Here is a 26331-nt window from a genome sequence, read left to right on the forward strand (position 1 = left end):
AAGTCTTCTTTTCCTAACTTGGCTTCAAGTCATGGCTGCAGCTCTCAACAGTATAACCTGTCAAGATAAAATATGTTTGGGGACATACAATCTCTACTGAGTATTTTATTGACTTAACTCTACCATTTCTGAAAGGCAGCCAAAATTCCTTAAGGTTTTTCAAAGGACTTTGTTTTCTAAATATTATCCATGGACAGATATAAGAACACAAGAATCCTCAGCTGTTTGTGTAGTTTGACTTATGTGCCATGCATTGCCCATCTTGATATATTAATTTTCTTTTGCAAGCAAACAAAACAAATCTCAGCTACAAGCTGCTTGGTGTTAGGGGCCATATACAATGCAGACTACCCTGGGAACAATTTGAAGCAGGAATTTTGCCCACGTAATGTCTGCAGGTCATTCAAAAACTACAATTTTTCTTCTTAAAAGACAACCCAAAGCAAAACAAAAAAAACACACCCACAAAGTTTAGGCCTCCACTGCAGCTTTTATTTCCAGATGCTGCATGAGAGGCAGGGGGGTTTAAGATCAAGATACAGAGTTCTTACTAACACCACAAGACACTCCCAGTAGCAAATCACAGGAGGAAAACAACTCTTGGAAAGCTCAGAATATGCAAGTACAAGAATGAGACCACCTCTCAGCAAGGTCCCATGTGTACTCTCTGCTAACTCCCCACAGAGCGGCCCAAAGAGGGAGAAGCCATACATGCCTCAACTCTTATGCACCAGAGGCCAAGTTCATTCTGGTCCTAGAGCCAAGACTGGAGCAAAACAGAGAGGTAGCAACTTATGCACCCTTGAATCAGAGACAGAGGACCCCTAAGGACTGTTACTGCTTATGTTACTGCCACAAAAGCCACCTCAGGAAACAGAATTATTGTAGGGGTAGGAGATGAATGGGCTGCAACTCCTCACACCCAGGCCTCAGTATGGACCACACACCAGGAATGATGCTTCCCCCTCCCAGTGTAATGCTGAGGGATGATTACTCATCCATCCACAGGAGTACAGATGCTAAGATTATAGCTGCTTCTTGAAGTGTTCTGAAATGCATAGGAAGTCCCTCCGAGTCCTCTCTTCCTGTAGCCATCACACCTCAGCTGGTCCTGGCTGTAATACCAAGATCCTTGACTGTTTTAAACCTGACACTGGTTTTTCTATTTCCAAGAGGGGGTGTGTACTTTAATTGACCGATGGAGTACCTTATTTATTAGTAGTCTTCTTGTCCTGTAACTTACACTGGCTCCTCAAGGCAGTAGTTTCTACATATTGTTAAACCTCCCGGAATGCAATTCTAAAAATCCCAGTGCTCTAAATTGAGACTGGAATTGTTAACCTAATAATTTGCTCCAACTGTTTGGATTGGTGACCCAAAATCAGTTGGTCCACATTACTTCAGCAACAGGCATTCTTTACAAAGGGGAATTTAAAACTGCTGAAAAGGAAAAATTAGAAACCTGCAAGATCAAAGAGCAGGAACAGAAAAAGCTTAGCAGTTGATGATAGCCTTATCTAGCCACTAGTTCTTGGGGGCATCACTTTAATTAACAATATCACAATGCACTTATCACTTCCAGGGCACCTTTCATTAAAGGACCTCTGCACACTTTGTAGACACGGGTTAAGTCTCAAGCCACAACATTCCTGTAAGAAACAGGACTTTTAGCTGTTGAAACTTCTAAAAAAATCAGGAAATAAGTATACTTTTGTGGCAGATGAATAAGGTCACAATAGCAATTGATGCCAAAGTTTGTTGGGAAGAATCTGTAGAATAATGAAGAGAGCTACACCCATGCAAGAAGTGCCTTGTGCCAGTGGTCTGACCAGAGAGAGATCTTCCACAACCTTCCATGAGCTTACCATTATCACCATAGCAATCACTGACCCACACTTAAGTTCTTTGCTGGGGTCAGCCCTTTACCTCTGTCCTACTACAAAAATCTTAAATATGTGGTTTATAGAGAAGTAAACAAGACAAGGCCAAAACATCCGTTAAAGCTAAACCAAAGCAGCATCAGAAATGGAGTGCGACACAGTCCCATCTCCTGCTTCAGCACACCACCTTGGAAGAGATCAGTGACAGCTTTCAGATTCCTTAGGTGTTCTTGAAGATTTTATCAAGTGTTCAATTTTGAAGCAATCCACTTAGCTACAATTTTACCAGAGCTTTTAAAATTAAAAAAGCTACTCTCACCAAGATGCTTTAAACAGAAGAAAATAGTGGGAAGAAATGTCAAAGGTCAGAACTGCAACTCAGTTCAATTCACTTTAATGTACATGCAGAAGAATGCAAAGCAATAATTTTTCTCCTTCATTCTGTCTGCACAGCACAGCTCAAGCCATCACCTCTGTCTTCTGACACTAGTCAGCTATAAGAAACAGGTATCTTAATGTTAAACCTGGCCAGCTGTAATACATTTGCTAAAGTAATTACATTTATTTTTACAGATTAAATGTTCTTAGGTTTCACTTACTGATGTACTAGAAAATCAGAGGTTTCAATTTTGCAGATAAAGTTCCGCACTGTTATAATCAAAGACAGCATCCAGTGCTTAAAGCTGCTAACCATACGCACATTTTAAAAAACAAAATACTGTAGCTAGCATATACTACAGGATCTATATTTCTTATCTGCTAGCTCAAAGTTCCTTATATTCCTTTCTGTCTGCCCTTGTCACATTAACAAGGCTATGATAATTAGACAGCAATTACCTAAATGTCTAAATCTTTGGTCTCCTTTAAATGAAGCTTTTTCCAATCCACATAATTTTATGCACAAGCAATTACATTATTCTGAGTCAACACCTGAGGTTCCTAACAAAACCTGGTACTTCTGGCAATAGAGCAGTGACTGAACTGCTTGATGGCAAAGCAGCATTCAAAATGAAATTTCAGGTCCTGTTCCCCCCAGTCACCAGTGGTGAGTACAGCTACAAACTAGGAACTGTAAAGCCACTGACCACATTCAGATGGATAAAAGTCAAAGCCAGGCACATGTTTCTTTGGGCAGTCTGCATCAGCTGTTAGTAGGAGAAGCAACGCTGAAACAGAATTGAACAGGCATTGACGAAAACCCCCACAGCCGCCAAAGAACTGCTCTTTTAGGAGAGTGACTCCTAATCAAAACTACAACAATTAAAAGTTCCTAAAAACACTCTATTAGGGCAATTCAGATTTTATTGTGCATGTGTCATGGGACACCCCAAAATTTAAATGATTACTTCTAAAAGCTGTTGGAAATACCATGCCTCAGAGTATAAATAGGAGAGTACCTAGCACTTCTGATGTGCAACACCTCTAATGAGGTATTTCACTGTCTGTATGGATTGTCTCTGAATAATGTGCTGGGGATTTTCAGAACAGGCATTTTTTTCTCTAGTAAACTCTTTCTTTAGTGCTCCAGTCAACACAATAGCTTGTTTTAATCTGGAGGGAGAAGGGAAACAACTGCTCTTTTTGTGTCACTTCCAGAGATGTATTCTGTAGTATGACAAATGTTTAGAAATTGAATAAGCTTCAACCTGGCCTGAGATTGCCCAGGTTTCAAAAGCAATAAGCAGTAAAATGCTACAGTATAATTGCCCCAAAACTACTTAAATAAATCGTCCAGGAGCCTCATGTTGCTGTCACATTATTAAATCAGAAGCAATATTTGATCAATAAAGCTGAAGTGAAGTAAAATACATACAAAATAAAGCAATCAGGTAAAAGAGGAAACAGTCTGGGATAGCGCTGTGACTCAGTTTCATACAAACAAGCATATTTGAGACTTGATGCCCTCTTAGTACTGCTGGCACACCTAAAAGTTTTGAATTGACACCCTTGCCTTGTTAGGAAGAAATCTGCTGAGAGCACAGCTGTCTCCCCAAAAGTGTTTCTAGAGATTACTGAATTGAAATGGTGAACATTGGGCCGTGATTTAAGTCTTTAGATTTAATACAACAGTCTAATTCAAGATCTAATCCTTCAGAGCAGCAGCATACCATCTTACTTCTATTCAGTTTCCTTCATCTCTATCCCTTGCAAGAAAATAAACAAACCAACAAAACCCTTCCTGATATTGCCTAAGGACCTTAATTCAGCTTGACAAAGCTTCATATTTGCATTGGGAATTTGTACTTAACATTGGGCATCCCAGTCAGATTTTTTGCGTAATGCATATTGTAGGTCATGTTAAAACAGTATGCAATGGACTGGAACAACATTCAGCTGATGCTATCCATATAAACATTGTAAACCACTAATTGCATTTCTTTTTACCGGAAAAAAAAAAAAAAGTATAAACAATTTCCATTTGCAAAAATCAGTGATTTCAGCTGGGTGGAATTCTGCAACTGCCTCTCTTCATCAAGCAGCCGAGTTGGGTAGCCACTACCGTCTTTATGAATACTGAATAGGGGCATTATGTCCTTACAGAAAATGTGTACAGGTAAAGAGGACAGGTCTTCTTTTATGCACACAACAAGAACACCAGAAGTGGAGTGTGTTTATTTTCTACCACTCATGTAAATGTCAAAATGTAATTTATATCGATGATATAAATGAGATATTCCATCTCTCATCAAAATGGCCCTTCAGTTGAAGCCACTTGCACCTGTATAAATGCAAAGTCACACGTGGTACATAAAGCTTTTCTTTCTGGTGTTTCAGACAGATAGTTTTATGTTCCCTGTGCAGCAGCAGCACCAAAGTTGTATGAGGAACACATCTATTTCTACGTAGACTCCTGTCCTTTCCTGTCATAAACATGTTTCATCATAAAAATCACAATTGTTCATTTCTGACACACTCATTTCAACAATGTGACACTTTTAGATGTGGCAAAAATGGATGCAACACCATCTGAGCTTCTGCTATCTGCTATCTCTCCATGCCACAGTTTTCATTCCTGCACTGAACTCCAGTTCTAGTGCCAGAGAACTTTGCATCACCTCTGCTTTCTGAAACCAGCATGACAGATGCACTGCCTACAGAGTCTACTGCCCATTTGCTGAGAATACCACCAGGAGATTATAAAGAAAATAGTTTCTTAAAAGCAGTCCAATACAGTAAGTGTGGTACTAATACAACGCCATGAATGTAGACCATTTTAGTATTCCCAGCAGCAGCAAGTATCCAGCAGCAGCAATCTGGTTTAGCATCTCTTACTCTGTACTTTTACTGATCAAAACTGATCAAGGGTGGCCAGGCTGCTTTAAACAGAATACTGTAACACGCTATAATAACCTTATGCTTAACTAAGTAGCAAAGGGGAAATTCAGCATCTGTTAAAAGGAATCACATCTTGTAACATCCAAGTCACTAGACAACATCTATTTCGGTCTTCTTCACATAACAGATTGTTCAGCAGATGCCCAAGAAATTGAATACAGGGTTCGCCACCCACCCAGCACTTCTAAATGTGTTTTAAAAGCTCTTAAATTCTAATCATTCTTCACAGACAAAAATTCCCCTGCTTACTTATCTCTTCCTTTGTTGTCAATATAGTAGTCCCAGGAGCTATGAGAAAAAAGGTAAGTAAATAATAGACTTATGAATAGTATGCCCTGGGATGACAGCATATTTTAGACCTGCGCATCTTGCTTGCATCTTGCTGTAGGAGTCAGAAGTCCTGGTCTCTGCCCCTATCTCTTTCACTGTCTTTCCCTGTGACCTCAGCCATTTTTGTCTCAGTGAAGGGACCTACAATGTACACAGTATTATTTAGCACATACAAGTCAGGCTGAATTTGGCAAGCTCTGTTCAGCCAAAGACAGTATTGAAATAGGAATAGGGGGCGGGGGGGGGGGGTGTGTTTGGACAGAAATACACAGGAAGCAAGCAGAAAAAAAACCTTTTAGGTACTGTATTCAAACAAGAGCTCTCCCATTGGTGGTGTTCTCTCTCAGCAGTACATAATTTGCTCAGGAGGAAGATTCAGACAGGACTAAAGATCTCATCACAAATCCTCTAGGAATGGGGCCTCTACTTCATGCTTACCAGTGTGAATGACCACATCTAGCAGAAGTCACTTCTGTCTGATGGCAGAACAGCATCCTACGTGGAACGAGTTGGTGATCTCAGACCAGTTCTGTAAGAACACGTTCCTGCATCACCACTGGGAATAATTAGCACTTGCATGAACCACAGGGACACTAGCTTCTGCTGTACTTTTTCTGTGGACAATACAATTAGCTTTGGCTCAGTTAGTGAACAGTAAGAATCTTATCATAGACTGAGAAGAGACTTGTAACCCCTCCATAAGAACTCCCTTTTAAACAAGCAGATAGAGCCATTTAAAACATTCCCCATACTTTACTGCCTTCTCCCCCTCAATTTTGGCCTACAGATCAAGCTTAATTAGCATCATTCTGCTTTTCTTCAAGACCTCAAGTAAAATAAAAATGAAAGTTAACACTACATAACTGTGTAGTCTTAAAATGTTTTCCCTCTGTCAGTGGGAGCGCACAGCATCACATTGCAAACCACATTACAATGAACCTTCACACCACACACCTGTAAACATCACCATTTCAAACACTGAGCAAAGCAAAAAGCATCTGAAATCAGTCTTTACACTGGTGGGAAATCCTGCTAAAATCAAGGGAGCTATGTTAAACTCTAAACCTAAAACACAGCATGCCAAAACTCACACCGAAGAGGCTGCAGACGTGCCTGAACCTCAGGCATTGCTGTACAGGAGAGCAGCAAGCAGGACCACCAAAACGCAGGCAGCAAGAAACCAAAACAAAAAAATATCTCTCCCTGGTCTTTCTTCACTCTTAATCAATACCTGCCACATCTTCAGCTGCATTTCCTCATACACAGAGCAACAGCAAAGCCCATCTCACAGTTGCAGACTGTTGCTCTAGCACCTAAGTATCCTTGCTTGTTAAGTAACACCTCTGCTAGACTTCAAGGAATTCTAAAGCTCTTCTTTTTGAAACCAAAAGTACACTTTCAGTAGAGCACAGCTGCCTTCCTACACTTTTGCAAGATTTAGCTAAACCGAAGGCTGAGCTTGAAGGAGGATGTAATATTGCACAATTCTGAAGAGAGATTTGACTCCAGAAATACATGGTTCTTATTTCATTGCTTACTTTGATAATTTCAAGGCAGAATAGCTGCACATGTGGTGCTTTTGTCTGAGCTGGCTTTACAGGAGTCAACACCACCTCTCTTTTAATTTGATATTGTTGAAATTAAGAAGAAAATAACCTGAAGCTCCCTGCAGAACAGTCTTAGTCTCTCATATTTCCAAATCATCTCATCAAGGAAACATCAGAAATCCAGTAAGAAAGAAACTGAGTGCAGCACTTAGAAAAATTAGGTATTTCTTTGGCCCTTCCTGGCACATTACTCCTACAGTTCCATTTTGGATTTACACAGGTGTTATTCAAAGCAGAATTTGGCCCCTTCCTCCCAGGTGGTCTGACACATTTACTGCAACATGCAGATATGCCCATATATTTTATATGTATGTAAAGCACATTCTCCAAACTTAAACCCTCTCGCAGAGAGTCTCCCTAGGTCTCTGTCTAATTTTGGTCTCATTTACTCCCCTGCAAATAAAAAGCAGTTCCACTGAAGTCAGTGAGGTAACACTTGTATTAAACTCACATGCGATCATGTCAAAGCCATGGTCCATAATAAAACCAGCTGCCGTTAACTCTTCTACAAGTTTCCATTCATTAGGGTTTTTTTGCTTGAATTCACATGACCAATATCCATGGTCCAAGAAACACATTTTAGAATGATAGCTATTTCCCCTTGCTAAAAACTAGAAAGCGCAGCAAACTATCCCAATCCTCACTGAAAAACTACAGCTTATTGTATTTTGTTAATAAACAGAGGTGTTTATGGACAAAACATGTGTGAATATACTTTAGGGAATCATCCTGCACTGCCTAGAGGAAAGGGACAAGATGACCTAATATGTCTTTAGCAGGTTTTCATTTTTAGTTTTGGGTTTGGTTGGGGGGGCGGGGAGGCACTTCTGTAGCTTCTGGTATTTAATTCTAAATCAGGGAAAAGCCTTGAATGTAAATATTTAAATTCAGCCTCAGTGACCTGTAAGCACTGAACCCAAGATCGATGAAACCAGTTCTATGCCTGCTAATGCCAACAGCCTTTCCATCAGTGCCTTTCCATTGCCTTGAAGGGTCACAGGAGAGACAGAAAAAACGTACTCAGATTATAATGTTTTTTCCAGTTCATCACACCAGTCTCCAAGCTTTCAGAACTGTATAACCGTATTTTGTCATATAAGTCATATTCATCGTCTGTCACCACTTCAATCTGTTCATTTATAACAAAACATAGTTCCCCTGCACATATAGTAAATTCCTTTCATTTTTTACTAAGATGAACCGATCTTTATCAGATACTTTGATACAAAGGCAAACCATTACCCCCTCTCCTCTTGTTAATATTAAGTTAGCTATATATTGACTCCAAGAAAGGAGCTCACATCTATTACAGAAGGTAGTGAAAAGAAAAAAATGTGCTTATTTTGGAAAAACAGTTGGGTTGTCAGAGTAGATGGCCCAAGAATGACACACTAATTTTTCAGTTTGACAGGTGAAACAATACACATCTCTATTGACCATGGAAGTCCCTTGTTAGAGAATGGACTGAAGGCTTTAAGGCAGTTCACAAGCAGCACAACAGGGAAGGGTGCTGCTCTAAAAGTATTAACACAAATCAAAAAACTTATCTTGTAAAATGATGACTTTGACAGCCTTTACTGAAGGACCCCAAAGGGAAGGGGAACTCCCAGCCGTGGACAGTGCAGAGCAGCAGAGCTGAACACAAACTTCTACAAAGCTTCTCTAAAGGTAGCCAGAACAAGATTGCACAAACACTAAGCTTGGCCACAAATCACTAAGAGGAGGGGAAAGTGGGGGTAAAATTACTCCAAAGCATGCGTTATTTACACTTTCCTCTTTTAAGAGGAAAAAGAAAAACAAAGCAGTCTTACATCTTCCATTTGGGCTCAGGAAGACCGAAGATGGTAAAAATAGAATAAAAGGTTTTTTCAACCATGCAATACTTATTGCATCCAATGTGCTTATTATTCAAGGACTTTTTCCCAGAGGCTCCAGATGCCATTTAAGAAGCTGATATAATGCAAGGTTTCTCACAATCTAAATCCCAAATGAAGAAATATGAGAGAGATTAAGTATCTAGTTATTTTGGTCTCCAAATAGGCTATCCCTGATCCTTCTAAGAGCTGGAAACAGAAGTCTTTACATGCATTACTATTGCATTACCTAGCTGTCACAACCTGACAGTGCTTCTTTTGGCCACATTAGGGTTCCTCAGTGGGTGTGTCTTAGCATGACTTTATGATAATGGTCAAATGACATCTCCTCTGAAGTACTGCTGTCCAGACATTAACAGCAGCAACATCTCAAAGCAGGCCTAATTTACAACCTCCCTCTCTGACTTAAAAGATCTTGACCTTTCATATGCAGTTAAGGAAGCCAGCTTCACCTTTAGCAAAATAAGAACACCCAAAACCCACCTGTTCTCATTGAAGAGAGGTATCAGACCTAAAGGACTACCAAACAGAAAGGTCAGTTGTCCTTAACACTAGAAACAGAAGCAGTGCCATGTGTCAGAAAGCAATTTTCTGGTACTGAGAAGCCAAGCCACTGGAAGGCTGCTGGTCAACAGCTAGCCTAAACTGCCAGGTAAATCTGTTATTACCCTACAGCAGGTCACCTGCAAGAAACTCTTTCTCCACATGGACAAAAATTCATATTACCAGTTACACTTTTTGAAAATGGCACCCAGATGTATATGAAAATAGAGGATGAACCACACCTCTGTCACAGAGCTGTGGCCCTTCCTGGGAGGCACAACATTTTGGAGGAGAAGGAGACTGGCTTCAAATCCAGCCAAGCTGTCCTGTGGCTGACTACAACATCCATTTTAACTGTGTCATCTTAAGTGGTCCCAAAACATGAGTAACCGGACGGTGTGCAATGAGGCACGTAGTCTGGGAGATAAGACTGACCAATCAACCCTTCTGGCCACAGAGATGTGGGTTTTCATTGAAATTACATAGGGGTAAGATCCCAGACAATCTCTAAATCTACCAATATGACACAAACATCATATTTCAAGGTACTCAGTGTAACACAAATGAACAATAAAAACTCCAGAAAATCTCCAGCAAGCAGAAAACCTTATGTAGCTCCACTGCTACAGTCACTTAACTGTCTTTCTCCTTATGAAATAAAATGCAACTAGACCAACTACTTGATTTTGATGGCAGAGAAAGTACTGATCCCTAAACAAAATAAACTGAAAAGCAAGAATGTAAACACAACTGTGCTTCAATGACTTTGCATCTTAATGTCATCTGTGTAGGGTTTCACTGCAGAAACTGATGTGGTGGAAGGAAAATCCCCGAAGAGCGTGTGGAGCACTGGGGACCCCTTCTGCAAGTCCCATCCAAAGCACATTACTCCCTTCCTCTGTCAAAACTCATCCCTATCCATACACACACACATTTCCTATTTGCTTCACTCCTGTGGTCCCATCGCTGACTCTGAAATACTGACATTTAGTCACTGCTTTTGTTAGTCTTTATACCTGGTGAGAATAACATTTTGTCTGCTAATCCCAGTCTTTAGTCATATAAATCCACAATAGATGCACCGAAGACAGAGGAGCTATGCTTTATATATACTGGTAGAGGAAATGTCTTTTTCTTGTTTGGGTTGTATAGGGGAGAAGGAGAGGAAATAGACTGGTGTGTCTGGTTTTATGGGGGAGGGTTAAGTGGCAAACCCAACTGTCTGCAGTTTACAGGGATCTAAATAAAGGAACAAAAAAAGTAGTTACAGAGCTTTTAATAACACACAGCAGAGAAAACTGCAAACAAACTGCAAGCAAAAGTTGCTGCTTCTCCTTTTTACTGTCATAAGGCGCTGCTCTTTGATTGCATACTGTGTCCAGTGAATAAGCCATTTACTATTGTGGTTGGAGTGAATGAAGCTCAGACCTTTTCCATATATGGCAGAGCCTTTTAATCACCAGGGAGCAAATGAGCAGTGGAATTTTACCGACTTTCTGGGTTTGCAGTGCCCTCTCTTGTATGAAATATCATTTCCCAGTGAATGCTCGTAACTGGGGTTTTGACCCAATTTCCTGCTGCTGTTGTCTGTTAGGGGATGTGAGGAAAGCCAAACAAAAAGGGCCAGCTTCTGATAGCAAGCAGCCCAGTGAATTCCAAGTAACTCAAGGAAATCAAACAGATTTGCACTAAGATTATTGAGATCAGACCAAATAATATTATTTTTTTAAAAAAAACTAACAATACGGTTTACATCACTGTACAGCTGCTGAAAACAAGATCAGATTCAGGCCAACTGATGCCCAGGTTAAAACTTCTCCCTCATTTTCACCAATGCAGCAGAAAACAGACAACTGATGTTTTAACTTACTGGGATAGCGGTAGGGAAATTCTCAGCTGGCCTGCTTTTGTCAGTGTAATATACATTAGCCACATAAATGCTTGGCTCAGTCTCATCTGGATTGTCTAAACACTCTTATTCATATTTACAGCAATTAAAATGCTGCACTTCAGTCTTTATAACCCAAGTTTTGTTTGAAGTGGCAAAGCAACAGCTGTGGCTTATCAGACATCTGAACGAAACTCCTCATTTTCATAGCAGGGGTGTGGCTGGCTCTGTGGATGGGGCTAAGCTGTTCCCAAAGCCATACAAAGCAGCAAACTCTCTCCTGAGGACCCAAGGGTGCAGCACTCCAAAGCCTCCCATGAAGGATGCTGACTAGGGGCATCCTGAAGCACCAGTAGTTTAAGCTATGCAGGTAAATGAGAGCTGACCAAACTCTTGCCCAGATCTCAGAGCTAACCCAACCTGCTGTCGTGCCCAAATATTCTGGCCAAGCTCTAGGAATTTCTTTTCCAAACCTACAAGCTTTAACTAGGCCAGAGCAAATGCCAAATTATCCCCTGGCTCAATGGCTTTTGAAATTGCTGAGAGAAAGCAGCTTATCACTAGGTCATTAGGAAGATGTAGACAGAAAATCCTCAGCCTTTGCAGCTGATCCCAGAAGACTGAGCAGAATTGTCCTTGGTACAACAGCTTGTATTAGAAAGTTATGATCTGGGCTATCAAACAAGCACTGCTAGGTCCTCTGAAACAGTGAAGAATTTAAAAAAAAAAAAAAGCATTGCCTCTGCTTCTGGGGTGAGAGAGATTTTACCAGGGTGAACACTGTGGCTCAAAAAAAAAAAAAAAATTGGGAAAAGAGAAGGACCATTTCACCATTAGAGAGCTTACTGTCAAAGAAAAGAATGAAGTGGGAAAAGGGTAGTAACATGCCCTGTGGCAGTCAGAAAGACAAGGGAACATCAAAGCCTTGCAAATAAGAAACAAACAAGGGCCTGATCACAGGCTCCTTCACTTGGGCAGAGCTCCCTTTGAAGATGACTGGAATCCAACTGGCACCGGTCTGCAGGACCAAACCTTGACTTCTGAAGGAGCACAGGAACCGCTGCTCCTGCTCTCACTCCATGACGGTTTGTCCAGCCCTGCACAGCTTCTCCCTAGCTGCAGCCAGCTGCTTCAGAGAAGGACATAAAACAAGCTGCCAACAAATCTCAGGACCTTTGTTTACAGAGCTGTCATAAGTTCAGGCTCCCTTAGCAATTGATGAATCATGAATGCTAGTTCTCCCTCACCCCAGTTATTTAACTTTTTAAAGTGCACACAGCGATTTCCATGCCCCTTAGATCTCCACATACTTGAAGGAAGATTGGGAGGGTCAGTGCAGGTGGAGAGGGGTGCACACACACACACGTACTCACATATCTATGTGCAATGAAATTGCCTTCCTGCATTTAGCCATACCCCCCCCCCTTTCATATTTGTTGGCCTACAGAGTTACTCTTCTGAATAGATCCAAAACTAGAGCATGTACAGCAAAACTTATCTCCACAAATCTATTTATAACCCTTCTATGAGCTAAATTCCAAAGATTTTTTTTGCCATTTAAGGACATAAACCAGAAAATGTGCAAACGGGTGGGTTCCACTTTGCTTCACACCCTCCACAGCAAGTCTCAAGGGAAATGCTCTTTATTTGTATTCTGTACACAAGAGGGTGTGGAAACATGTAATGTTGTTTCCATTGCCTGAAATCCTTCCCTAATATTTTCCCCACTGCAGCCTGGCCTGGCCCCAGAAGTTACAATTTCAAATGCTCTCATCAACTTGAAACTGGACAGGCAGATAAGGTTCAGCAGCTTGCTTAGTAGTTTCTCTTCCAAGCTTATGACACTATGGCACATCTGTAAGCAAAAGCTGTCATCCTGCATTTTTGGTACATGCATGACAACTTCACAGGAAGGCTCTGTCTCAGATGCAGCAAGCACAATTAAATCTGCAAGCACCCAAGAAATTCCCTCCAGACATGTCAGTACAGTGTCACTACTGACCCTGGCCCATCTTCCACCTCATTCACTGGGCTTCAGCAGTTTTATACCCACAATCTAGGAGAAGTTACTTTCTAGTAAAATACATCTCTCTGTGAACAAACCAAAAAAACCCTGTATGTTCTTGCTGGGAAATCAGTCAAAACCAAGGTTTTAGCTAGTGCTTAAACTTGGTATTTTAGTATTACAAATTCTTTATAAACACTAATGAAATAAGCCCCAGCAGCCCCATGGAATAAATACAAAAATGCATGAATTATCCTTTACTTGAAGATACAGAAACAGACACACAGCTATTAAGTGAGTCACCAGGTATTTATGACCACAGGAAAAAATTTAAAGGAAAAATTACCCCAGCTGGGTAAGCTGGCTTAAGATATGGCCACCTTTTTCCTTTCTTCCTTCCCCGCTTCCTCAGTTATTTGCTCCTGCCCCCATTGCAAGCCAGCAGGACAGTCCCCATAAGCACTTTTTCCTGTCTTCAACCCAAAATCCCATAAACATTGCTTTAGGCAGGATCTTCTGATCAGGAGGTGCCCCTATGCTTCATGGACAGGGTTTTCCCCTCTCCGGGGGCAGACACAAAGGCCAGGGAGGGGAAAAGAGGCATCAGTTCGCAGTAGTGCTTCCTGTCCATAGGCGGAGGAGGTGGGTGCCCCAGCTCACAGCCCACCCGCCTCTCCACTGGGGAGCCCAGCAAGCCCGGGCACTGCTGTATCTGGATGCACAGCGGTTGCTGCAGGACAAAGCAGTAACCAGGAGGTTTGCAAGTGAGAAAGTCCAGAAGGCTGCATTTCTCACAGGGTGAGCTAGTGATGCTCAGGGAGAGGGACACAGTAGGGATCAAGCTGCTAATGCTGGTATCTGCTTGGCAGACAGGCTGCCAGCCCTGCACCATTTATCAGCTCTAAGCACAGTTCCAAAGAAGAAAACACATCAAAATAAGCACTTTCTTATGCAGGATGTAAACCTTGCAGCTAACATACCAGGGCTAGCAGCTAAGTAATGCTTTTACGTGCCCTAACCTTTTTGGTTAATCAAATCTGTTTCAAGAAAAGTAGGAACAAGCTCCCCCAGGGGTGGGAGGGATCCCAAATTACAATGTACTGAGTGTCCTTCCCGGCTGGGCTAGCTGAACTGTACAAAAGCATCAGGAAAGGCAAAAAGAAATTGTTACACAGTTCAACTGTCCTACGACCTCAATGTTTTATCCCGAAAGGTCAGATCTAATCTGATCTTCAAATGCCTTTGAGTCAAATTTCAGCCTTAGCCAAATCCTTGACAAACCATTTGGAGGCACGCAACAGCTACAGCTTCCCAGCAAACACCAGTGCTGAAAGGGTAAGTGCCAGCATACAGGTAGGCACCTTGTTTCCAGTACAGATGCCCCCAAAAGCCATTCTCACCGGGTCATGGGGCTTTAAACCACCCAGGAGCTACAAACAGAATCAGCAAACCAGACTCTCTGCACATGCACATTTCTGAAGGTGGGAGCTCTAGTAAGGAAGCAGCTTTCTTGTTACAAGCTGCCAAGGGGTAGTTACTAAGAAAAGGCAATTTTTAAAGAATGAAAACTTGCTTTGAAGATAGACTCCCACTCTTTGCAGTCACAGGCCTGTCTGCCTCAGGCTTTGTACACCTGGAGCCCAATCCTACTAACTCCTCTCAAAGGCAATGAAAGGTTCACAGGATTGTGCTTCCCATTCTGCTGTTACCTTTTTTGGTGCTTTCTCTGATACCCAAAAGTGTCCAGACAAGCACCGCACTGCTCTCTTGGCCCTCTCTTTCTTATGCATATATGGTTTCCTGTCCCTCTTTGTTCACACACAGCAATCAAATGTACCAAGTTGTATGCCTGACAGATAGGAGTTAACAACTCCACTGATCTTTCATATAAATTATAACTCGGGCAGCCAACAGAACAGGTCTCATATAAGCAACTATGGAGAAATCAAAGTATTTTAAACAGTACCAGGACATTCAAATGCTGTTTGTCCCGCAGGATGGAAGACCTGCAGGCTCTCACTTTTCTGCAACGAAAAAATCACCTCCGTAGGCAGGGCCACTCCAGCTGCACGCAGGGAAGGGTGAAACGAGGACTTTTTGACAGACCTTCTCTGTCATCTTCCTCTTCATATGACAGAAGCTACCTCCCAGCAGGCAGCCAGCAAAAAAAACCCAAACCCTGCTCTGTCTTTCTAGCCTCACTACCTGGAATCAGTAGCACTGCACCCTAACCCTGTGCGGGTCCAGACGGATGCTGACCAGAATGCCTCCATGCCACATGCAGCCCCATGAATGAGACTTAGAGGAATAAAAAATCTTTCCATATCGATGCACTTTAATTTTCCATCTAACAGCAGCCAGAGGAACTTACACACCCCCCTTCTCTTTCAAATCACCCACCTTTCAGTGTCACTGTTGCATTGTGTATCAGTGCTAGACAAGAAAAAAGCACAAGGGAAGTTACCCCTTTCTCAGGCTGCTTCATGTCAGAATAATGCTGTGAGCGCATGAAACAATTGTGGCAAATCCCTTATTCTAATACATGCTTACATCACTCACTGTCAAAGCGTATTCAGAGTACATAGGACTCTCCTTGCATCAGATCCTGCATCCATTAATGATGGTATTGATTTCACAAGGCTAATCCTGTGAATGAAGGCTGTGGAATTGATCCTCTTGTCATTACATGCTGCAACAAAGAGGAGTTTTCAGGAAATACAAGTTATTTAGATTTTGTCTCTTGTTCACAGGCATCTTATCAGGTGTTTCTTCCCTGCCGTCATGATTTAGATATTACATTAACGTGTGCAGGTTTTATTGACTAAGATACCTGGCTATCAGAAAGCCTTCCAAAGAAAGGCAGACCTGTACTTTCTTCAAATATGTAGAGAATAAATAGTTCAGATCCACTTTACCTCAAAGGCAATTTAATTAAGCAAATGGACCACTTCCTTGAAGCATCACTCCATTTGTAATTTATGTTAAAACAGTCTATATCATTAGTTTTGGCATGGGTAGTTTTAGGACCCCATCCTATCTCTCCACGGCAGCAGAAAAAGGTATGAAACTTGTTTGCAGATGCATATGCTCACACAGAACCTACTGCTACATTTAATGAGACAGAGAAAGAATGGATGCAGGGTCCCAGGGTTCTCTGATGGCAAACCTTACAAGTACAATCATTCACAGTATGGTACCTAAAATAGACAAATTATAATAAATACACAGTTCTCACAAAAGAAACACTCTGCCTCCTTATTTTCTTTGAGCTGCTGCCAAGGAGGGAATGTGTTATTTTCAAAATTATTCTCCTGTATGCCTTTTAGCAAGAGAAGTCTTCTCAGCTAGGCAAATTTGCATAAAAGCTGCATACTCTGAAAATAGATATTTCTCTGGAAACAAATACTCCACAAAAAAAATAATTCAAAACCAGTTATCTTGTCTGTTCTTCCAAACAATGTATGTTATGAGAAAAAAAAAAAATCAATTCTATGGCCGCAGGTCTGGCCAGCGGTTACTAGTTTGGTCAATGTCTGCTGCTCCCAAGTATCCATCTGCAGCTAACTTCATCCCCCAGCTCCTTCTCCGAGAAATTCCCTGCTATGCAGAACATCGTGCTATCAGCAGCCAGCCTTGCACAACACTTTGAAACTGTCCGAACATGTCAAAGGAGCTGGGAAGGAGAGCCTGCTCACTGGCTCTCCCCAGCAGTGCTCTGACTGACACAAACACAGACCCAGACTTTTAAGAGCTCGAGTCCCACACAAGTGCATTTTTTCTCCCCCTTTTAACAGGGAAGACAACTTCACAAGAAACATTCTGGCAATACGCGGCTGAGGACGTTGAAGGCTGAAGACAAAAACGGGTGCCATCTATTGTCAACAATACTTCTATGAAAGGCTGCCATGACAGACATCAGCTTCAGCAAGTATCAGATCAGTAACGTTAACCAGAGCTTTACTGTATCTGTATCAGTTACGCTGGGAGACTGCCTTTACAGTTGGGCTGCTCTGAAAGCCCAGGTATTAAGTTGCAAAGTTAAAAGCAATTCAGCAGCCATTACCACACTAAAAACTTTTTCATTGCAATTCCTTTAAAAAAAAAAAAGGGGGGGGGGGGGGGGAAAGGACAGATAAGTTATTGCTCCACTAACAAGCCTGCTGCAGGGTCTCAAATGGTGTGGGACCAGCACACATCCTGCCCTGCACCCAAAGCCTTGTCCCCACACCTCCTCATTAGCGTCCCTCACTGAGGCAGACAAGCATGCACCCCCTCCACCCGCCCGGCACAGATATATCCCTTAGTTCACTGCAAACATCTGGAAAGGGGGGGGGGGGGGGAGGCACAGAGAGAGGAGGGGAGGAAAAATAGTATCCGAACTTTAGCACTATTTCCACAGCTCGTTAGATTTCGCGTGCTGCTTAATCTCTAGCCATAACACAAATGCAGTCAGACCAGCTCAGTCCCAAACAAATACATATCTTAAGCCCTTACCTCTGGCTGAAAAGTTTTCAACTAGTAGGAAGGAAATGAATAACTGGCTGCTTGGGCAGGAGCACAGCAAGAAAGGCACACCAGCAGCCTCACACACAGCCCTATTCAATAAAACTACAGCTTTTCCTTGGCCCCTCCCAAAAGTCAATGCTAAGTGAATACATATCCCTTATGTTTACAATTGGCAGGCAGCGGTATGCATTGTCCTCAATTTATTCTAATAGGCAGCCAATGACTACACACAAGCCAAGGTGGGTTCAGCCTGCCTGCAGAGATGCCTGTCATTCCCTAGGCATGCTCAGGAAGCCACTCATCAGAAAACCAAGACCTAAAAAGCTCCGAAAATTCGTGCAAGCTGCCAAAACTGTCTTGCTACATGCCCTTTTTTGGTTATCCTTAGCAGGGCCTCTGAAAGTAAATCCTCTGTCAGGAACAATCATAAGAAATGTTAATCTTGGAGAAAGAGGCTGTCTTGTTGAACACAAATGGAGCTTAAAAAAGGAAATACACTGAATGGAAAGGAACACAGTAAACATATTTACTTTTTGCACCAGTTAAAAAAAAAAATCAAATAAATAATTTCACCATAGCTAAACTTCATTGTATTTTTTTTAACGAGGACCACATGTAAAAGGGAACAGAAACACTCTGCTGTGCAAGCTTGATTCTGCAGAAAGAGACACACCAGTGGGAAACGCACATGAAAGATGAGTTGGCAGGCTTCACAGCCCTTTTCCATTTCAAATAGTACAACAGAAGTTACATATAGAATATCTGTGTTCTGAAAAATAACTTTTAAAAGGGGTTCAAAACTTTGATGATGATCCTTAGCAAGTTGGACTAGTTGGATACACAGGTTTTGTTTACAGGTATACAGTTGTTTATCTAGACATTAAAACTGGTTCATTTACTATGAGGATAGCTCTACATCTACATATTATGAACAATAATTTTCACTGTCTTTGAATACCATAGATAAAGTAAACTTAGATTAATTTTTATCTCTTTGTTTTTGTTTAGCGATCGCACACTATTGATAACTTCCAAATTATGCAGACACCTGAAAAAAAAAATGAAAGAACAGATGCAGATGAGCTACATAAATTAAGAAAGTGTGAAAAATAAATATAAAAATTATTGCCTAGGAAAAGAGCACAGTACATAGATCCTAACACACACATGTACCAGCCACTAAGCAAGGCTGCAGGAGAACTGCTGACTGCTCTAAGGGGACAGGATTCCAGACCAGGAGATATTCTGCAGATTCATATTTGACAATAACATACACAAAACCAGTTAGGGGGAAAATATGTGTAAGATGACTTTGCAGCTGGATGGACTAAACTATTTTAATGCCTTTCTGGGTCTTTTTTTCTGGCCACTGGGCCTCACAGATTTAGTCACATGTGCAATGCAAGAAGGATTCAGTCCACAGACAGTAAACTAATCTTTCTAGCACTAAAAAAAAAAAAAAAAATCAAAGAGAGCCAAATCTATGCAGATTTACAGCAAGCAATCATAATTATTCTAGTGTCATTTTAAATTTCACAGCTTTATTAGATGAAGTAAAAAGTGGTGGTTTGTTTTTGGAAGGTGCGTTTTGTTTCTTTATTTTAACAACCCTTTGGAAACTTCTAAAGCCAGACTTCTCCCATGATGTGGCTGTGATGGTTTTAAATATTAGAAGTAATACATACATGCAGCATATGCGTAACTTTGTTTTGCAGCATTTACTGGACAAGGGAGAACAAAATCCTTGTTCTCAGTCATTCCATTAACTATAAATATTATTAGCCTATGTATCAATGACCAAATAAAAAGAGGTAGTGACATTATTTAGGAAGAAATTACAGATCTACTGGATTTTACCATCCCCTAGATCTTCAGAACATAAAACACCAAAGAATCGAGGCTGAGGAGTAAACAGGATTAAGGGATACTGACAGTCAGAACAGAAAACTGAATGTTAGAAGTACCCTCAGGTTCTTGTTCCAGCATAGCCATTGACCCCTGCAATCTCAGTGACCACTGTAACAGGGAGCTAGCAGGCATACACTACCCAGAACTGAAAGCAACTGGGGTTTTTTTTGAAAGAGACATACCACAAGTTTGATGTACCTTTGTCAAAGCATCCCAAACTCTTTGTGTTCTAAGTCACTTTTCCATTAAAGTTCTGCAAAAAAAACCAGTATTGCTTTGGGGAAATGATATCATGAAAAGTAAAGCTTGCATCCTTCTTGCTGAACTGAATTTCACTTAGAGAAATTTTTGAATTCCATGACTTGATATTTCAAAGCCAGTGAACTGGCACAGATACCATAGTTTTCCTGGCAATATTACTGGAAGCCTGAGTTATGGATAATGCAGAGTTAAATTCTAGTGAGTGCCCCTTTACATCCTATGACTAGGAGCCACCTGTAAATGCCTGCTGTAAATAACATAGTTATGTTTAAATCAACAATTGTAGGAATTTAGGGAGCTATCATGGTAGTCCTTGCCCTCATCACCATGGTTGCCACTCTAGTCACACCTTCCTATCACCTTTGTTTTAACAATCAGAGACTCTTTGTGTCATAGTACGGAGCTAAAAACCTTTTTGGGAGCTGAATAACCCAACTCCTGGTTTATGATTGCACATGTAAGACATAGAAAAAATAGCATATGCAGAAGTTAAACCCCCAAACCAAGCACAATTTTAATATCGATACCTTATCATGGGCTCTGCAAGTGCTCATTGCTAAACTCTTGAGCTCAATAACTCAGGGCAAGGGTGGGACTGCTTGCGATAAGAGCCAAAGTGTTTGTACGTGCTGGGCTGTTAGTGCGTACTTGGAGACTTAAACCCATGGTTGCTCCCTCAAAACAATTGTGTTAGAAGTACCTGGAAATCTCTGTTAAGACTGTGGCTCTTGCAGGTTTATCAATTTTTCCTACAAAATTTACAATCTAAAGCTGAGGTATGTTTGTGGTCTAGAAAGTACACTATAAATCATCCCCTGGGAGGCAGGTCTGGTTGCTGTGTACAGCCACTCTGGAGAACTTGCATTTTGGCACCACAAAGCCCTCAAGACTCATCAGGCAGCAGTGGCCAAAGAGGCCACTTGGACTACTGCTGTTCCAGACCTCCGAGTGCCTTCCTCCCAAAGCAGCTGTGATGGCAGAGCTGTACTCCCTGCCTGGAAAAGTCTTCAGGGTATTTGGGGAGAGATAATTTTTTGCTTTTCAAATTGAAGTTGCTTTTATTATTGAGCTTCCCAAAATTATTTTTCTTCTCTTTATTTGATATGGTGCACATGGCCATTACTGAGTAGCACTGAGTCTCCCGCCACTGTCACTGCAATGTCTTCAGCTGCTATTTCAGAAACAGAGGAAATACGTTCCCACCCCTGCACATTCCCACAATACTGCAACATGCATACAGAGCATCAAATACACCATGGGGAAGTCCATTCTTCTCATCTGTACCAAACCAATTTGTCCGTTGCCTCACACCCCCAAAACCTAATTTTTTGGTCATCTTTACAGCCAACAGCGGGTCAAACTGTCCTAGTGTTCACAGCATAGAGATAGAAATCTTTAGAAAGGAGCTTCTGTCCCACAACTAGCGCAGACGCTCTGTTTAGATTGGGAGACCAAAGCTCTGCTTCAGAGAATCACAGTAGTGAGGTCAGTTCTAGGAGTAACCAATCTTATTCCCTAGCACAGAGATAAACACAAAGAGTCAGGCTTCCTCCTGCACTGGGGTAATGAAGATGTGTCACTCAGCCCTGCTGATAAGAAAGCAGTCTTTATTTCCAAACCTGGCACCAGTAACAAAGGTGTGACATGCTGGAGTGGGTCACAGATACAAAAGGTTATAATCTTGTCAGTAGCACAGGTCAGCATCCATTAAGTCTGGCAACCACAGCTACAGCTGAATGCTGCTCTCTAGCAAACGCCCTCAGACCTGACCAGCAGCACTTTTGTCTGTCGCATTTGAGTTCCCTGCACAGCTATGCAGTGCAACTGTTTATTGTAAATAAAAGTCTGCCATTCTTTGTCTGTGAGCAGGACAGGGAGTGAAGGGAGTTTTAACACTTCCAATGACAAAATATATCCCTGAAGAGTCACATGGCTGCATATGGCAGGGACAAAGCCTTGGTCCTACCCTGTAAACCCTCTGGGGAGCTAAAGGAGGTATCAAAAGATTACATCTTGTGAAGAGAGGTAGGACTCCCTTCCCTGGCAACATTAACAAACCTCTCCTGCTCCTCACCATGTATTGGAGCATTCAACACAGTGTTGAATATCTCCAAGGACCCCTGAAATACCAGTCCCAACTTCATCATTCTTCACTTTCAGCCCCTCCAGAATATAAGTGCTCTCTAAGTGGAACAGCATGATCGAAGATGAGGGGAACTGTTGTGAGATTACACAAGATGTCTAGGCTAACAAGATCATGCAGGAAGTCCTGTTGCATATACCAGGGTAGGTGAGACCTGCTTTCTTTGCATGGACAGGAAGAAAGGAGGACTAAGCCTCCATTGGGCCACAAAGGACACAGCTGCCCTAGGAACTGGGTCAGATGAGAAGCATACCCAAAGAAACATCAGCAGTAGGAGCAGCTGGGACACCAACTTACATTTATGCTCTCTGCCCTCTGTACCCCGGTCAGACACAGGACAACAGCACCCTCTCCAACAGACTGCTTTTTTCCTTCCTTGGTGCAATAGAGCAGCAGGCAGGAAATGTGCCTTGAACCCTGGGCTAGCTCACATCTCCCTTGCTCCAGTCCAGAGTGGAAAGCATGGTTTGGCTCTGCACATTTTCTCATACCCCCTCGTAACATAAAGAGAGCACAGTGTGGGTTCCCCCCACACCAGCAGATGATTTCTAAATGATGCTATGGCTATGCTGTTTCCACAGCTCATCTGAAATCAGCCTAATCTTATATACAGAGGATACAGCCCAGATGGTGGTGCTCACAGCTGTGCACGTCTGACATGAAGGTGAGTAAGCTTAGATTTGTGAGTGAGCCACCCAGCTGGCAGGTCTGTCTGGCGAATTGCTTCAAAGTGCATGAGGGAGAAGCCCACACACTGTGAGCAGATTTGGTCATCCTTATGATTACCTCCTAGGCACAGACAAGCTTCTTCTATGTTAGAGAAGCAGAGGTAACTTTTTAGGAAAATTTTACACATGCTGCTTCAGGCAATATCTTTTGGCTTGGAAAAGCACAATCCATAGGACTTCAAAGCCACCAGTGTACTCAAAAAGGGTGTAAAAGCTACCACAAAACAGAGCAGAGGAATACAAGCATCTCTTCAAATGCAAGACTGCATGCAGTATGATGTCAGTCAACTGGATATAAAAAGCTAGTGCTGCTTAGACACAATAACAAGGACTAGAATGTAGATACCAGAAGGGATGCATGTCTTAACACAGATGCCAGCCTCAGTCTCCCCAGGACTCATGTGTATCCAGTGGAAGACAGAGCTCTTCAATGGGCTATTCAAGTTATGGATGTTCAACACATCCAGTAAAGCTGCACAGACAAATAGGAAACCCAAGGCACCAAGCCTCCCACCCAAAGTGCCACAAATACTCCATGAGCAGCAAGGACTGTGTTCTCTTTCCTTCCTGAAAGGCATTACAAGTCTTCTAGGTGCTAACAAAAGCAATAAGTGAAAAAAAAAAAATGGATCCTGCTTCAGGTGTAGGAATCAAAAACCAAGCCATGCATTAGTGCAGACCATCATAACCAAGCAAGGAATGCAGGGCAGAAGATGGTACCAGTTTCAGCTAGCATAGAGAGAGACTTACCTAGCACCCTGAGAGTAGGGATCAGTGCAATGTTTCCAAGTGCAGCACTCCCTCACCTTGGAATAAAGAAATTAAAAAGTAGGTGTATAATTAAGTATCATTGCCATTCATTTTGGTGTGGCATATCTGCCCATTTCTGCTAGCTGTGGTATTTTAATTCTCTTGATTTAGCCAGCTAAATATACGCAAAGCACATTCATATACTAAAAAGAATAATCAAAACAAAAAAGGGATCCCAAAACCTGCTGGAAAGAGACATTTTACCCCCAATAAAAAAGAATTAATCATGGACACAGTGACTTTGCCTTACTAAAAGCAAAACAAACAACATAGTGGCCCATATTCCAAAGAAAACAGAATACCTACACTTTTCCACTACAAAACTAGCCTAGCTACAAGTACACAGTGCCCCCCAAAGAACAGAGACATCACAGCACCTTTACTCATTAGTAGAAAAGAAAAAAAAAAAGCGCTCTTCTGAATTGCTTTGGAAAATAGGACTTTTATGCACTTTTTCTGCAGGCTAACATATGGTAAGGGAACTCTGCCCTCAGGGACATCTCTCTTCCTGAAGGACATGGCCACTTCTCTCGAACAGAGTACAAACTATGAACAGCAGATGTGTATCTTTTTCCAAACGCCCCTGTTTTCCATTGCCAGCCATGAAAAATTACACACAATGAAATTAGCAGTGCTCATAAAATTTGTGCACATTCTCAATTTGCCTTGGTTTGAGAAAAATAAGTGCATTTTCTCAAAAGATTTGTACTGTACACACTCTTTTGCAAATTTGGCTTTATTTTGAGTATTGTTTTCCAGGCAGAAAATATGGTGCCATCATCTACTTTTGCAACCACGTTACAAATTGAACAGCTGCTGGTACAGGCATTTTGAGGGTGAGGCATATTCCTTGGCCTTGATTCTCCTGTCACTTAGACTAGGGTAAACCAAGTGTCAGCCTAATCAAATCAATACACTCTGACGTATCCTATTGTTACAACAATGTGAGAACCAGGCCCCTTTGTGCTCTGATGCTAATAAACTATTCAGCTTGAGCAGTTTGGCTCAGGCAATAAGCAAAGGTTAAGTCTCGGTCATTAACTCCAGCTCAGATGAAACACACAACTTTAGTGGGAAAGTCCATTTAAACTCCATAGGCACACATGCATATGTTTGCAAACAATACTTTTCATCTTTGCTTAGGTCTCCTGTTCAGCTCTGACTGCTGTAACAGAATTCAATACTCACAGCTGCTTATCCATGGCCATGTCCCTAGGGATGGTAAGCCATGGAGAGAGAAATGCACCTCAGGCAACTGAAGGCTGTGCTTACTCAACAAAATCAAGTAGAAATAGTTGGTAGGCTGCTGGCAAGAATACCTGATTCTACTGGTATTTCCTTCAAACAGTGAATCTGTTACTGTCCCCATTTTATCCATGCAGTACATGCATAAGGGGAAGAGCTTGAATACAGTTACCCATTGCCAGACTGTTCATGCTATATCTTATTGTAATATATATCCTTATAACTCCTCCAGACCCTTAACTGTAACCAGTTAAGGCCACACTGCATGCCTACAGAGAGTGCCCAAACTCTGTTTCTGTATGGTAATGGGCTTCAGTTCCAAACAGGTAAAAACCAGAATGATAGAAAGCATGGAGTATTGCTCCCTTTTTAAAGATGGAAAACAAGGTACTGAAGAGATCCCTGTAGATCCAGCTTAGACCCACATAGGTATTCAGATACTCAGCTCATATTTACACAGTTAATAAGCCCCCATCATTTAAGACTTCAGTTCAATGTAGACCTGGCAGACCTGGCTCTCAGTGACTTGCATAACATCATCATGCAGGCAGTGTCTGGCACAGCCAAGAAAGGAACCCAGAAGTTCTCCATTTGATCCTTATCAAGAGGGGAGACCTCCCACTGAAAGACCGGCTGTGCCGGGGAGCTCACACGAGGCTACCGGCACGAAGCTTCACTCACAACAAGAGAGCAGGGCAAGCTGAAGAGCTGAAAGAGGGCGAGGAAGCACTGTGTTAGGCAGGAAGAAGCTAGGACACTGTAAGGGACAAAGGAAACAGGCAGCAGGGTGCATGGCAAAAGACTGGAGGACAAGATTTGTGAGATACCTCAGCAGACACAGCACTAAGAGGAATGAGATTGTGACAAATGGGAGACACAAGAGCACTCAGCCTCTCCTTTCACACTCCTATTGCTATTCCATGCAGACAGCAGAGCTGCGCTGTCACAGCTCAGAACAAATTAACCAGTTGCAGCTCTGGCCATGTTCTGAGCACGCACGTGCTGTGCGAGTGCTACTAGCACTAGTGAACAAAGTTGTTTAAATGTGTTCTCTAGTGCCCTGCATCACACCCCATCAGTTTGTGTGATGCAATGGCAGAGCCACAGCCAGCTAGAGCAGACTGGCTGTGCCAGAGTAACACTATGGTTCTGCGGAAGGAGCTACACATCAGTCAAGAGTACACCTCTCCCTCAGTCTTCCAGTCATGCAGTCCCTCTGGACAGAACAAGCCTTTGCCGCTTCCTTGGAAAAGCCAAATTTGCATCA

General features: G+C 42.0%; 1 protein-coding gene across 5 annotated transcripts in view; it reads right to left on the minus strand.

The window, feature by feature from the left end:
- Positions 1-18093, minus strand: part of CALD1 (caldesmon 1) — a 197080-nt gene extending 178987 nt beyond the window's left edge. For 2 of the 5 annotated variants that reach the window (XM_074871537.1, XM_074871533.1), the window contains exon 1: positions 17958-18093. The gene's annotated coding sequence lies outside the window, so the exon portion shown is untranslated. Of the gene's footprint in view, positions 1-5984; positions 6076-17957 lie in introns of those variants that run through there. The other 3 variants (XM_074871540.1, XM_074871539.1, XM_074871534.1) reach the window with 2 other exon arrangements.
- Between the last annotated feature and the right edge of the window lie 8238 nt (positions 18094-26331).

Source organism: Strix uralensis, chromosome 5, assembly GCF_047716275.1.
Source record: "Strix uralensis isolate ZFMK-TIS-50842 chromosome 5, bStrUra1, whole genome shotgun sequence".
NCBI classification, from domain to species: Eukaryota; Metazoa; Chordata; class Aves; order Strigiformes; family Strigidae; genus Strix; species Strix uralensis.